Source organism: Lissotriton helveticus, chromosome 11, assembly GCF_964261635.1.
Source record: "Lissotriton helveticus chromosome 11, aLisHel1.1, whole genome shotgun sequence".
NCBI classification, from domain to species: domain Eukaryota; kingdom Metazoa; phylum Chordata; class Amphibia; order Caudata; family Salamandridae; genus Lissotriton; species Lissotriton helveticus.
Genome location: NC_136072.1, coordinates 607317100 through 607332201, shown reverse-complemented (window position 1 = coordinate 607332201; position 15102 = coordinate 607317100).

Below are 15102 nucleotides of genomic sequence, written 5' to 3'. Positions count from 1 at the left end.
TAGGTGGATACTTCGTGTTGGATTTGCGTACCCAAACCCACGGACCAGAGACAAATTAATTGACCCTGTCTAGATACTACCCCAGCAACGGTACTCACCGGGCTGCAAGAACGGAAGGCCTCGGACTGGACTGGACTGCTACGACGACGGACTACGAACTTCGGACTTCAGTTACGGGTGGGCCTCCGGATACCTCGGACCTTGGACTCTCGGCTTGGGCTCTGGTCGGGACTCGCCGCGTTCCTCCACCGCCTCGTCTGGATGCTGGACCGCAACCTCCGTCTCCTCCGTGGGCCTGAGGGATACTTGAAGCAGAAATATCTGCACGTGCACGGTATGGTTCCGTCACGGCTGCAGAGGGTCAGGGGGCTGGCGTGGCTTCTCCGGCGCGTGGGGAAAGGGCAAGTCCCTATTCGGGCGCCATTATGTGGTAAATAAATAATTAAATACCGGATCTATTTTTCAGGATATACAATAACAGATAGCTCAATAAATAAGAGTCAAGATTCGAGGTAGCTGGAGTTTGCAGGTTTTAATACAGCATAAAGGACAGCAACAGGACAACCTGCACGGGAATAGGATGGCAGCTGCCGGGGGCAGGATCTGGGCAAGAGTGGATCACTTTTAATAACAGTGCACAATATTTATAGTTAAACAAAATACATAGCATTCAGTACAGTAGGCGTAGCAGTGGGCGGGGCTTGTAGCAGTCGCGAAAGATAAGGCAGAAAGTAGGTGTAACAAGAGGCGTATACATAGACATGTGATGTAAACGTAACAGAATATGTCATAAACGGGGCGGAAACATGGAGGGGGCTACCTAAGGAGCCGGGACCTCTGACCTAGTGGTGCGCGCAAGCTGGCAATGACGTGTTACTAGGAGGAACTGGGGGCTATGACTTCTGCGCTAGAAGAGGAGACGAAAGTCTGGAGAGTCAGAGCGACATGTACCTAAACACTATCTAGTATCTGATGTTTAGAGAACATGTTGATAGAATCCAAAAGTTATCAGGGCAAAGGCTAACAGACTCTAAGACTGGTGCATGCATCATTCTATATGTAGTGCGTGTTGAGGAATATTAAATGACCATTAATACAGTATTTCTCTTACATGGAGACGTAAAGGCTAGACGATGACTGAAACTATTGATGCGATTCAGTAGCTTTAGGAATGCAGAGAAGGAGGGCTGGACTGATAACTAGAATCATAACATACTCTTGGCAGACTGGCAGGCAGAGCCAGGCCGAGCCGGGCACTGTGAGGCAGGAAGTAAGTGAAGGGTCAGGGATACAGGTGGGGGCTGTATCGCTCCTCAGCGAGGGTTCAGGAGACAGGAGCTGAATCTGGTGTCCGGGCCCTTTTGAGGCCTAGAAACGGGGACTTTATTCTGAATTAACGTGCACACTGTGAAACGTGGCAACGTAGCTTTACATAGGCCTAATACTCGTAGCTTTAACGAGAACTGAAAACTGGCATACTAGAGATGGACACAACTAAAATTGCGTCTTTAATCGATCATAAGGGAATACATATGCATATTAATCATGCACATATAACATAAGATGGGGAACACGTAGGGACACAGAACATGGCAAAATTTACTTTTCCACAGACCTATCAGGTGATACAATAAACATTTCCCCAATTCTGGGTCCAACAAAGATCAGTTGTACGACCAAAACAAAATCAACAAACAAAACAACGTTGCTGAATAACACCTTGTGCAGACACCTAAGGAGAGGGATCACAAATAACACGTGTGTGGCTGCCCTAATACAGGGGGGATAGCAACCATTTGTGTCTCGCATTGGAGCACCAGGAATTCCAAAGATAGATAACTGTCAGGGAATAACACAAAGAACATATAACATTTAGTTGCAACTTGACCATAGTTGGCCTCCTATCTGATAAAGAAGTCTAACCAGGAATAGCAAGGTATGAGAGGAAGGAAGGGGGAGAGAGGGAACAGAGGTTGCGTGAGTAATAAGGGGATGGGAAGGAGGCTGGGAGACAGGAAGGGGAAATGAGGAAGAACACTCTTCTATGAAATCCCGAGCATGATATAAAAGGAACAAAAGCTATGTTGTAACATACCAATGGTGCAACATCGAAAGGTACAAAGCTACATAATCCCATAACAATTTTAAATTAGGGTGTCTGTAGTCTGAGGTGTTACATTAGGGAAAAGCTCCACACTTCTGTTGGAGTCCGAGTTAGAGTTTATACTTGCGGAGAAGCTTGAGGAGGGTTTCCACTTGTGAAATTCAAGTGCTGACATAGTTGCCAGTTCTGTCAACTTACTCTCCAGGGCCTGTTGAGGTGAAGGTGCAGCCTTGGTCTGCATTGCCGAGGTAATCGTTGCAATCACCTCTGCGCGCGTTCTGCTGGAGGCAGATGTTGGCGCTCCAGCCAGTCCCAGACGGGCTTCAAAATTATCAAAAAACAAGGGGCCTTATTTATGCGCCCTTGTGTCACTTTTGCGCCGCCAGCGCGTCACTTTTTGTGACACACTAGCAACGTAAAAAAATGCGCCAGGTGGCGCCATATTTACAAAGTGATGCATCAAGGTAGATGAATCACTTTGTAAACTCCTGCACCACATTATACCTGCGCCAGGTATAATGTATGCAGGGTGACATTCCAACACAAGAAAGGGTCGTAGAAGTGATGCAGTGAAATCTATAAGATTTTACTGCGCCACTTCTAGGACGCAAATGCGTCAATATCTTATGCTTACCTCATGGCAGGCGTAAGACTGATGCAGGAACATTTACCATAGGAATTGCCCATGTGTAATGACCCATTGCTGGAGTTGCGTCACTTTTATGACACACTCCAGCAATGTGTCATTTTTGCGCCTACAGATACATCAGTAATACTGACATATCTGTAACTCCTTGCGAGATGATGCATCATACTGTAAATATGACGCATCATTGGTGTCACAAGAAGGGCGAAATGAAAAGTGACGCATCACTTTTTTATCGCAGCGATGTGTTACTTTTCATAAATGAGGCCCCTAGAGTGCTCAATATGTGTAGCCTTCAAGCGGGCTGGGAACATTAATGCATAGGTAAGGCTATCTGACCGTAGCAGCTACTTGACCGTTTGCACGATGCACAGCGTCTCGGCCCCTCTAATGTATAGTCTGGAAAAATGGGCACAGTGGAATTGTCTAATCTGATGTGAGCCGCCTCACTGGCTTTACGAAGCAGATGATAACGATCCCTATAATTAAGTATCCATGCCACTATGGGACAAGGCGGTACTACAGGGGAAGGGCGTTGGGTCATCACCCTGTGTGCTCAATACCCTGTAAATAGAGGTGATAGGCCCTAGGGGCAATCGTTTTTTGTAGCCATTGCTTGATGAATAAATTTGGATTGTGGCCCTCTGGCATTCCCACCTTACACACATAATTACGTCATGCTCAGCCTTCTGCATCCTCCGCTCTGTCATGGAGGGCCCTGAGTCGTTTCAGGAATTCGGTAATGGAAGTGAAATGGGCTGCCTGCTGGGGGAACAGTTCTGATATCGCAGTTTCTGCTTTGTGCAGCTCGTTCCACAGTTTACATTGATCTTTATGTAATATGCCAAGGTCTGTCAGCAGGGTGTCAATACGGTGTTGGATGTCAGACCGAGAATATGTGATATTTCAGGCCAATTTTATTCGGTTGAGGAGCTGGGTTCATAAGTAGAATACAATCATCCAATGTATGTGTTGAAGAACCATCAGATTGGCTTTTCAGTGTAGTCGGGCGACCCTGCTGGGAAGATGAGCGAGCAGGTTTGATGCGCCCCATGGTGCTGGTACTGATGGCAAGAGTAGTTCCTTATTATAGGTAGAAAAGTGGCAGGAACACTAACCAATATGGGGGTGCCCAAGGCAGATGGGACAATGTGAGCCACTCACTCAGTCAGCACAGAGGCATAGAAGCAAGGCAACACTCCACAACCAGGTCTAATGTAGGCCAGGCGACCAGCTGGCCAGCTGTCTCCCTGTTGTACAGACTTCGGGGATGAAGGCTCATCAATCAATGACATCGGGCCCAGCTAACCAAAATTATAAATAGGACAGCTTCAGAGGCGCTGTAGCACAGTCTATTGCAAATAATAGTTAGAGGGCATGCATCATGGAGTCCAACAGTCCCTGAAAGCCCATATGAACAATCAAGAGGCAGCACTTGATGTGTTGTTAGAGGCTGAGATTCACACAGAGTGTAGCGCTACTATGCACTAGTTGAGCAGTGTTGCCATGTTGGAGGTGGGACCAAGTGGCACTGGGTCATATGGGCCCAGTCACCCGGGACTCTAGGACAAAGGGTTCGCTGCGGCCCGCCCCACTCTAAAAGCTGTGGGGGGGCAGAGAAAATCACAGAATGTGTAGGAAGCTGCCAGACAGGCAGGCCGTGCCACCTTCTATGCCTTCTGACGACCCGCAGTCTGAGACAAAACAGTTAAAACTGTGCAAATCCCCCCGACAGCAAAACAAGTTCAGAAAAAATGTAGGAGGAAGGCAAAGAAGTGGGGGAAGACCATCCTAAAGTCTAACAGTCTTGAAAGATGTACACCAACAAAATATCTGCAGAAACTATTGCTCCCCTCTTATTTTGCAAATTCATCGAAAACCCATCATGGAAAACATAGCTTCTAGGGCATGTTGCAGAGACTGGCAGATGGGTTAAAGGCAGCCGGGATAGCGGAAGACTTTATGTCTGTTACCCTGCCTTTATTCCCACTGCCATACTTAGAGTTACCACAAGCACTACAGTTAACTCTAAGGGTTTGTATGAACCGCCATCGCTGTGGTTCATGCAAAGCCAATTAAACGTTTGCTATGCGTCCATCATTAGTGATGAACATTTATACCATACTTCTAAAAGATTTTACTTTTCCAAAAACAAACTCCCAAAGCTGGAGTTTATTTTAGGAAAGTAAAACCTAATGGTCCCAGCACCTTGGTAATTTTCTCTCATGGTCTGTTTTTGATTTTTTTTTGATTTTACTGTTCCTCAGTGCTAGGATTTTCCTGGTGGGGCAGACAGTAAAGAAGAGCCAACTGACAACCCTCTCTAAATAGGGTGGATGGTTGATTGCTTACTTCTACTGGCCCATACTGCTTTGGGGCGTCGGAGGAATGTTTACGTCAACAGAGTAAATGTTATTCTGTTGGCATAAACTAAGCATGTGGACTAGTCATAGGATGATGCTACTGCACCACCTGTGTTTAAAGAGGCATGACCTGTTGAATAAAGATCACAGTCTCCTCTGACTTTACCTCAGAGAAGTTGTCCTCTGACGGGCAACAAATAGGATCTCACAAGAGTTCACAAATGAGTAAGTCTTTTCACAGAGGATATTGCAACACTCATCCATATGGGCTCAGTATTTGGATGATTTGTTGCAATGAGTGAATGCTGTTCTCATATTCACTGTGTGTTTTTGTGAATATTTTTTACATCAGCTTAAATGTCCAAACCAGGTGATATCACTGCTGAGTCAGCTATGAATGTTCTCCAAACAAAAGATTCTCCTGAGGTTACCTATGTAGATTGTGTGGATGCTTCATCAGTTATTTCAGCTGACTTCTTATTTTTGTTAATCTTGCCTAATGCCTCTCTCCTAACATCTTATCATATTTTTGTGTCTCTTCCACAGTAGGCTTTGTGATGTATAGGGAGATAATGTTCCTTTTTCTTTGACATCAGGCATGTCTTGCAACTTTTACAAACAGCTTACAGTAGTGCTTTGTGACACCACCAAAATGCCCATGTATCCATTCGGAAATGTACTTCTTCTTTATCATCATGTTGTGTGGGAGTGCCTTCCTAAGTAGGTTGGCTGATGTGTTTTTCCACCAGAGACTATATTGTTTTTATATTTATTTTGGCTGCCTTGGAAGCTGTATTCAGCATATTGGGTTGAGGGGGCATGGTCTAAGGACATACTGTCCTCGCCTTTGATAGCATGAACGGCTTAACTGCTTCTCCCTAATGGTGAGTTGTGGGTGATTGTTAGTGTATTGCAACATTATTCTGCTCGTAAGTGAGGCCTGCCCGGGGAAGGCGGTCATTGTAAATATGGTATAAGATCTTTGCAAATAACAATACATAAAGTGTTGATGCCTTTTTAATTAATTTATATTAAGATTTTATTGTACTGATTTCCAAACTCTATCCATATATCTTCAAAATCACTAGTTCCTCTATATAGATTTTGTACTGTGTAATGATTATTTTTATGTATCTTTTATGGCTCTATTGTGCCGAAATAAAGAATATAAATGAAATGAAGTAAAGAGTTTTCTATCCTTTCTCTGGGGAATAAGGAACAATTATTTGTGCCATGTCAATGAAAATTAATATAGACAAATAACCCATTATTTGCAGTAGATGTATGAATAAACACACATCCTTATGTATTACTTTGTTATAACTACTGCACATGCAGGAGTATCTTTGCATACACCATGCATGCAGATCCAATGTGTATAATATGTTTTTATTACCATTGTTGGGGGAGACACGTGGCATCATGCCTCTTTAAGACTTTGCCTCTCCTGAATCATGGCCCCTTCACCATGCTCAACAAAGGTAATACACCGCATATTGCACTCTGAGCAGTGGCATAAATACTATTTACTGTTTAAGAATAATAATATCAGATTATGTAGACCACCCTCAAATGAATTAATGCTGGATATTTCGTTTAAATATTTTGTGCTAGGCACGCAGAAACACACAGAGATATGGCAGTGGTGGGCACACCACAGAGACATAGTTTGACACCGGTCCCCATGGTGAACTCCCTTCTTGACACAGAGAGATATGGCAATATGTCAGAAGTCCATGAGGCTCCAGGCCCCCTACTACAATCTCATATACTCTAGAGACCTTTAAAACATTGTTCAGGAGAAGGATGGTGAATTTGATCTTTGCAATTCATGAGTGTGCCATCAGGGTGGACGATGGGTTGTTGCTGCACTGCAAGTTTGGATAGGCCATGTTGGCCATAATGTAGCGTTAAAATGAAAATCAATAAAATGTGTCGTTAAAAAAAAATATTTTTTACTAGGCAGATTCTTAACAACTGCAGCTTCTCTCATGAAAAGACTTGTTGAATAAAAGTAGTGGGATGTTCATGATGCCTGAAGTAATTATTTTCCTCTATAGATTTTAGATCATAATTCATTGAGATGACTAATGTGGATTTAAATTAACTAATGCAAAATATGCTTTTGCGCACATGCTAATCGTCTTAGTTTTACATTTGCTGTGTATTTTATTGAGTAGTTTTATGATTATTCAGTCTATTAAAGCTAATTCTGGCTCACTAACCACGTAAAAAAAAGAAATCATAAAACTAATGTCAGCTCACCCTTACAGTCCAAACTTCCTATTCAAAACAATTCTTTGTAGGTAAAACTAAGACAACCCACAGATGCAGCATAGACAATTCTGAGGATTTCCAAGAAACTTAAGGAAAAGAAGAAGTCATGCTCTATTATATTCTACACGTCCACTTGGAATAATCTTTCCCTTCTGGGACTACCCCCTTCAATCCTTTTTATTTAGTTAATTCTTTTAATTGAAGAATCAAAACGAGAAATCTTAAAATAATCCAGTATGCCATATAGCCAACAGCATAATAGGCTGTGAACAATATATCAAACTAAAAAGATATAAAAAAATCAACTTAGATAAATCACCAAAAAGGCAATACATGGAATGATATTATAATAGAAAAGAAGAAGAAAAAAGTAGAAGGAGAAAACACTTGCAGTAAAAAGAAGAGAGTGGAAAGAAGAAAGATATCAAGTACATGTTGAGACAATATTTTTATATAGTAAGAGATAATAACCAAATATCCTCTTAAATCTGAGTGAACAATAACATGAATATTAACATGAATATAATATAAATGAAATTCATCAAAAAAGTTGGTTAGTCTTATGAAGACATAGTAGCATAAACAATAGCACTGTGAGATAAATAATTGGTAACCACAGTTTGTCACATTTACATTTTAACTGTATGGAGTTCAGATTTAATCTGTTTAATCTGTGGTTGTGGCATAGTAAATTCCACCAACAGTTAATAGAAATATTTTCTATAGATTTCTAGTTAGAAGTAATGACCTGTAAACCAATTGCTATTAAGAAGTCTACAAGATTTCCTAGCAATTTTCTAGGAGACCAAACAGAGTGTACCCCTCCCAAAAAGGTGAAGAAACATTGGTAATAACTTCAACATTTTGTAAAAACATAAGTTTTGTTAGGAAACTTTGGTTTGTCCATATTGCGTGCTTGTAGCAATTTGTATAATGCGGAAGCTTTTGAGAGCAAATTCCTAGAAATAGGATTATTCTGCACATGAGGATAGAGAGTGACGCAAGTGTGATGTGGAGGAGACCTTGAAGCTTACTATATTGTGTAAACATATTATTTGAGAGATTGTATGTGCTGGATAGTTCGGAAAAAGAAACAATAGAGTTATCCTTTAATAATTGTGAATTGGTGAAAATATCCATACCATCTACTTTTTCAACAATATGGTTTAATCATTTTTGGTAGAAAAAGGGGAACCAAAACCCACTTTTACTTGGAATATTGCAGACCAAGTCCACTAATTTAACCTGAATTTGTTGAATTCCAAATGGCCTGTGGTAAGTGGAAAATTCTGGAAAATTAACCGCTCCGGACACTTTGGGATTTTTCAGTTATCTAAGGAAATTCTAGTTTTCCTCCCATTACAGAGAAACTGAGATAATATGCTATCTAAGGTAGCAAAACAAAGGGGGTCATTAGGATGACGGGCGGACTTTGTCCGCCCGCCATCCTGTCGGAATTCGGGACCACCCGCCATTAGGGCGGGGGTCCCGTGGGGGGTATTAGGATGTGCCTGCCACAGTGGCGGGCGCATCCTGCATTTATAGCATTGTGGCGGGCGGTGCTCTTTGCACCGCCCGCCACAATGCTATACATGCATCAATGCATTTGCATAAACAAAGCGGGAGGCACCGCACGGTGTCTGCTGCTATGTTCATGCAAATGAAGGGGGGTACCACAGGTACCCCCCGTGTGCAGGCCCCACCTCTCCTTCACTCTGGGGGCCCGCATGGGGACCCCAGAGTGAAGACCGCATGGCATCATCGTAAGAAAAAAGTTTACAATTGGGAGAATCCTCATCTTGGATTTGTCACTGCGACCCCACCAAAATAAAAGTAAAGGAGACCATTTTTGTGTGAGGTGACAGACTTTACTATTTCATCCATGGTGGCTTTAAGATTATTTCTAACTTGATTTCATTTATTTTTTTATTTTTTTTGACATTTCCACAACATGGTACCTTTATTTATTTTTTATTTTTTTATATCTTTTTATTTACCAAGTTATGCACACTTTACATTACATTATTCAAGTTCATCATATATTTCATCATTTCATAGCCTTTATACTTACACAGTACATATATGCAATTTCATTACAAGGGTATATATATTTTATCAAATTCTGTGGAGACCCAGTCCCTCCTTCCATTTGTTTATTGGCTCCCAAATTCTCACCCCCAGGATCCTTCCTCTCCTGCCTTTCCATGCATAAATATTCTTCTCCATATTGTATGCAGCCAGCAGGTTAGCCAGCCAAGTTTGCATAACTGGAGGGTTTTTATCAAGCCAAGCCCTAGCTATGGTCAATCTATACACTGCCATTGCTACAAACATGAATTCCCGCAGTGCGACATCCCCATCTGAACCTACTCCAAGAAGGATCCAAGGTGAAGTAAGCGTTATTTGGATGCCTAATGACCTCCCCAAGAAGACCTCTATATCTCTCAGGAGTGTATGCAGTTGGGGACAGGGGGCAAAAATGTGGACACTATCTGCTTCAAGGGAATTACAACGGGAACAAGAGATACCCGTAGTGCCACCCCACTTTGCAATCCTGGCTGGCGTAAAGTACAATGAATATAAAGTTTTATAATGTTGGGACTGCAGAGGAGATGAACACAGAACTGTTCGACCCAATTCCAATGATTACTGAAACCAATCTGGATCACCACCCAATTTCTCCATCCATTTGTTACAATATTTATCCAAATCGGCCGTTTTCCCTTTAACCAAGCTTGCATAAAAGAATCGGATCGTACAGTCCCCAGCGAGCTTTATTTTCTCGAGAATCTCATTCCTACCAAATCCAACTGGCCCTCCCTGCTTACTACCTAAGAAACTCCTGATCTGGAGATACTTAATAAAGCCTCTATTATCAATACCATACTTGTTTCTTAAATCAGCAAACTGAAACACCCTCTCTGAACTAAAAAAATCCCCAATCTGTGTGATCCCCCTTGCCTCCCACTCTGCCATTGTTAGGTCTGCGAATATTGCTGGAGGGAATGACCTGTTTTTATAGAGCCTAGTGTATCTATTGTATCTCCCCATTCTTGACTTCTTCAAAAAGGCATTCCAGATCTTGATGGCTGCAGCAATCGTCTTGAACCTTGTTTTTTTAAAATATCCAAAATCGATGCAGTTTAGAAAGCAGTTTCCCGCTTATGCCCCTAGAACTACTGAGTACACATCCGTAGAGAAGCTGGTAGCCCTTCGGTCAAGATTCGCCCCTCTTATTAGCCCCTGCATATATTGTAAGGCTGCCGCCATATAATAAAGTCTAAAATCTGGGGCTCCCCATCCACCTCTTTCTCTCGGAAGAGAGATAAACCTATAAGCCCTACGCATCTTACCCTGCGCCCAGATAAATCTATTCAAAATTGCCTCTAATGCGTTGAACCAGCTAACTTCAAAAAATAAAGGGATAGATCTAAAAAGGTAAAGAAACTTTGGACGAATCAACATCTTTATTACATTAGTGCAGCCCACTAGTGACAAATGTAGATTATTCATCCTTTCTAAATCTACTTTTACCCGCGACATTAGTGGGGCCATATTATTTTCTATCACAGCATCCAGATTTGCCGATATCGCCACTCCCAGATATACCGCTGAACCAACAACCCTAGTATCATTGCATCTAGAGTACCTATTTTCTACAATCTGCGTTTTTGAGCTATTCAGGCTATAGCCCGAAACTTGTCCAAATCTTTGCGCCTCCACTTCCACCTCCCTAATAGCCCCTGCAGGGTTGGGTGTCAGAATGGCCACGTCATCAGCGTAAGCCAGTGTTTTTATCAAGCAGCCGTTTATAGCCATTGCTGGAATCTCTGCATTTCTTTCTAATCTGCGCAGGAACGGGTCCAGATAAAGCGCAAATAGCAGAGGAGACGAAGGACAACCCTGCCTGGTCCCTCTGCTGATCTTAACCACTGCCGAGTGCCCCCTGTTTACCCTAATCTTGGCCGTCGGATCTTTATATAAAGTCTGTATGGCCTTTATAAATCCCTCCCCTATGCCACTCCACTTCATGACAGACCATAGGTAGCCCCAGGAGACCCTATCAAACGCTTTCTCTGCGTCTAAAAAGAGTGCTGCCATAGGGTCTCCCAGGGTACCTGCTGCGTCAAACATCGTGACTACTTGCCTAACATGCTGTGTCGTACCTTTCCCTGGAATAAACCCGTGTTGGGAGGGGCTTACCAAACCCTCAACAACCCATGATAATCTTTTGGCCAGCATTTTAGAATAAATGTTTACATCGGCATTCATTAATGTAATCGCCCGATATGAGCCTGGAGCCGTTGGGGGTTTACCTTTTTTTGCTATTACAATGATGTCTGCCCCTCCCCAGGACTCAGGAACCGAATCCCCCTTCTGCACCAGCAACATAATATTAAACATCTCTACTAATAGTGCTGTTTGAAATACTTTAAAAAATTCCACCGGGATCTGGTCCGGACCCGCTGCTTTCCCCGCCGGTAGACTACCAAGAGCCGAAACAAATTCCTCCAATTGAAATGTAGCTTCTAGCTCCTCTTTATCATCCATAGAGAGCTCTGGAGGGAGTACATCCCTCAGATATCCTTCTGTCTCTACCGCGCCCCCTGTGTTATCTGAGGCATAAAGATCTGTATAAAATTGTCTAAAGACTTCCCTCACCTGGACTGCCTCTGTTACAGAGTTGCCCTGCACATCTATGATCTCCTTAATATCAGATGTAGCTACTCTCTGCCTAGTTCGAATGGCTAAGATATGGCCCACTCTTTCACTTAGTTGGTATGCGTTCTCCTTTTTAACTAGATATTTCTCAGCTGTTTTTTTAGCCATTCCTTCAAGGGCTTCTGCTCTAAGTGCAATAATACTAAGCAGGTATCGGTCCAGCGGGGAGTTCTGGCTTCTGGCTACTGCTAGATCTGCTTCCACTTTCAAAAGGTTTTCTAGCTTTAATTTTTCCTTCTTTTGGGCAGACAGTACAAAGCTCATTGTCTCCCCCCTGACTCCAGCCTTGAACGAATCCCAAACCACCCCCGGAGGTGCTGTCCCTCTATTTATATCCCAAAAATCCTTAATCCATGTTTCCATGTATGTCCGATATGCCTGATCTTGCAATAGCGCTCGTTCAAAAGTCCATTGTATAACTTTCCTTTGGACCTGACCCAACCTTAGTGTCAAAACTAACGGGCTGTGATCTGATATAATCCGGGGTAGTCTTTCAATTTTTGAACCGGAAATCAAACTATTTGAAATTAAAAAATAATCCAATCTAACCATCACTTTATGGGGGGCTGAGAAAAAAGTACTACCATCTAGTTGTGGGTGCCACTTCATCCAGGGGTCTTCCAGGGAATTATGAAAGACCAGATCTGACAGTGCTCTGTACGTCTTCTTTTTCCTTCCTAGGTATTGTCTCCCAGGTTGCAGAAATGAACTATAGGGGTCATGCAGATTAAGATCTCCGCAACACACAATTGGTTCGGGCCACTGCGCCAGTTCAACATCCAGATACTGAAAAACATCTGGATCATCCTCTGTTGACCCGTAGATTGTGACGAGCGTGATAGTCTCCCCTTTAAAAATTAATTCCACAATTACCCACCTCCCCCATTGATCTTCCTTCTTCCTTTTCACTGTTATATCCTCTTTTCTCCCCAGTACTGCCACCCCTCTAGTTTGGGTCCCTTGTTTGGAGTTAGCTAATACAGTAAAACCTAGTTGCTCCAGAAGGAATATTTTTGCACCCTCTATGTGGGTTTCCTGCAGGCAAACCAAGTCAAGACGCAGTGTTTTAAGAAATGCAGCCACTCTAAGCCTCTTGTTTACTTCATTAAGCCCACATACATTTATCGAGGCAATTCTACATGCCATACAAATACAACATTTGACCTACAAATAGAGCTGTTGGATCTTCGAGAAAAATCTGCATCTGTTGTTGCCTTGTATTATCTTTCATGTATCATCTTTCATCTTGTATTTTATTCCATGCATAAGTGTGTCGTGACAACCAAAGAATACATAACTTCGTGTACCTGTTTCACCCCTGTTCCCCCCTGTGCCCCCCAAGCCTGCCCCCCAAGCCTCCCCCCCTAGCTCCCCCCCTCTCCCTTGCCCCCCCCCATTACAGGCAAATAGGTCAAGAGACCTATGTGTGGTCACCTTGAGTTGTGCCAATCGCTTCCCTCTCCCACCTTCCACCAACCTATGCTGTGCTACCCTAATTCTTGTATCTATAATCAGCAAGATATCCCATACAGTCTTCAAAGCCTCCGTAAAGCCCGCCCCCAACCCCCTTTCTGCTTTTTAATCTCTTCCAGAAATTGCTGAGCTTTGATCTCCGAGGAGAACATCCATGTTTTTCCCTTTACAACTACCTTGAGTCTAGCAGGGAAGAGGAGGTACGCCTCTGAGCCCGGGGCCTGAAAGGGTGCAATCATCTGTCTGAGCTTCCACCTCCTCTCTACAGTGACGTGACAGAAATCAGGTCTAGCGAAGAAAGTGGTGCCTTCGAATGTCTTCCTGCTGTCTGGTCTTGCCTTGTCCATGATCTCTTGTCTCAGCAGAAAATTCCCGATATTAACAAGAATTGCCCTAGGCAGGGTCCCCTGACCATCACCCCTTGTGCCCCCAGTGCCTTGACCCTTCTTTAGCATAAATGGGAACCTGTGTGCCCTCTGGACCTCTCTATCCCACTGCCACTGAGATTCTGCAAAGGCCCCCTTAACAGATTTACCACGAACTGCCTAGTATCCTGCCCTTCTGACCCTTCTGCCACACCCAGCAGTCTAACATTGTTTCGTCTCTGCCTGTTTTCAAAATCTTCCATCTTCCAGCGCATGTCCTCTGCCAATTTCTCCTGCTCTGATTTAAATGACTGCCAGTCCCCAACTTCATCCTCCAGTTTGCCTGTCCGTTCCTCGACCTCCGTTACTCTGACCGCAATTTCATCATACAGTTTATTCACCTTCCTCAGGGTGCTCTGAATTTTCTTTGAGGCCTGCCTTGCTCTACGGCTTTCCGTTCTTGCCTCCCATTGCATCTGCTTGAGAGTGCTGAACAAAATCTCAAAAGAGTCTCGGCGAGGTGAGGCCTCAGGTAATGTACTCCCAGCATTGGTGTCATCCTGATAAACCTGTGAAGTGGCAGAATAGTCCCAGTCTAACCGCTTATTGGGGTGGAGGGGAGACCCAGACGCACGTCTCCTTGATTTTGAATGTCTTTTTTTCTGTGTAGATTCTTTACCTGAGGTGCTAGACCCTGAATTGGACTCCTCCTCCTCCTCCTCTGAGCTCCCCTCAGATGAAAGTACAAATTCTGAGTCTTCATTCACAGAGGCAAAACACTCCCCCTCTATTGAACCGCCAGCGCCCTTCTCTGGCGCCACGTTGCTTGTGCTTTTTGTGGGGTTATCTTTAGTAGCCAAGCTAACACTGCTGCCCCAGGTGCTGACTGAGTGTCTGGGGGAGTTCATTTCTGCCTCCATCAACAGTAAGGCCCCCAACATATCCGCACTCCCCGGATCTGTGGATAGGTGCCCCCCCGTGTCCCCCACTGGCTCCACCTGCCATACCTTGCATCGGCTCTCCTCTGCCGTGAGTCAGTCCTGCAGTGTGAACCTCCACCGCGTCTGTGCCTGATTCTGAGCCGAGGTCGGGCCGTTGCCAGGCAACCATACTCTCCGTGCTTGCTGCGTCCGTGCTTGCTGCGTCCTCGAG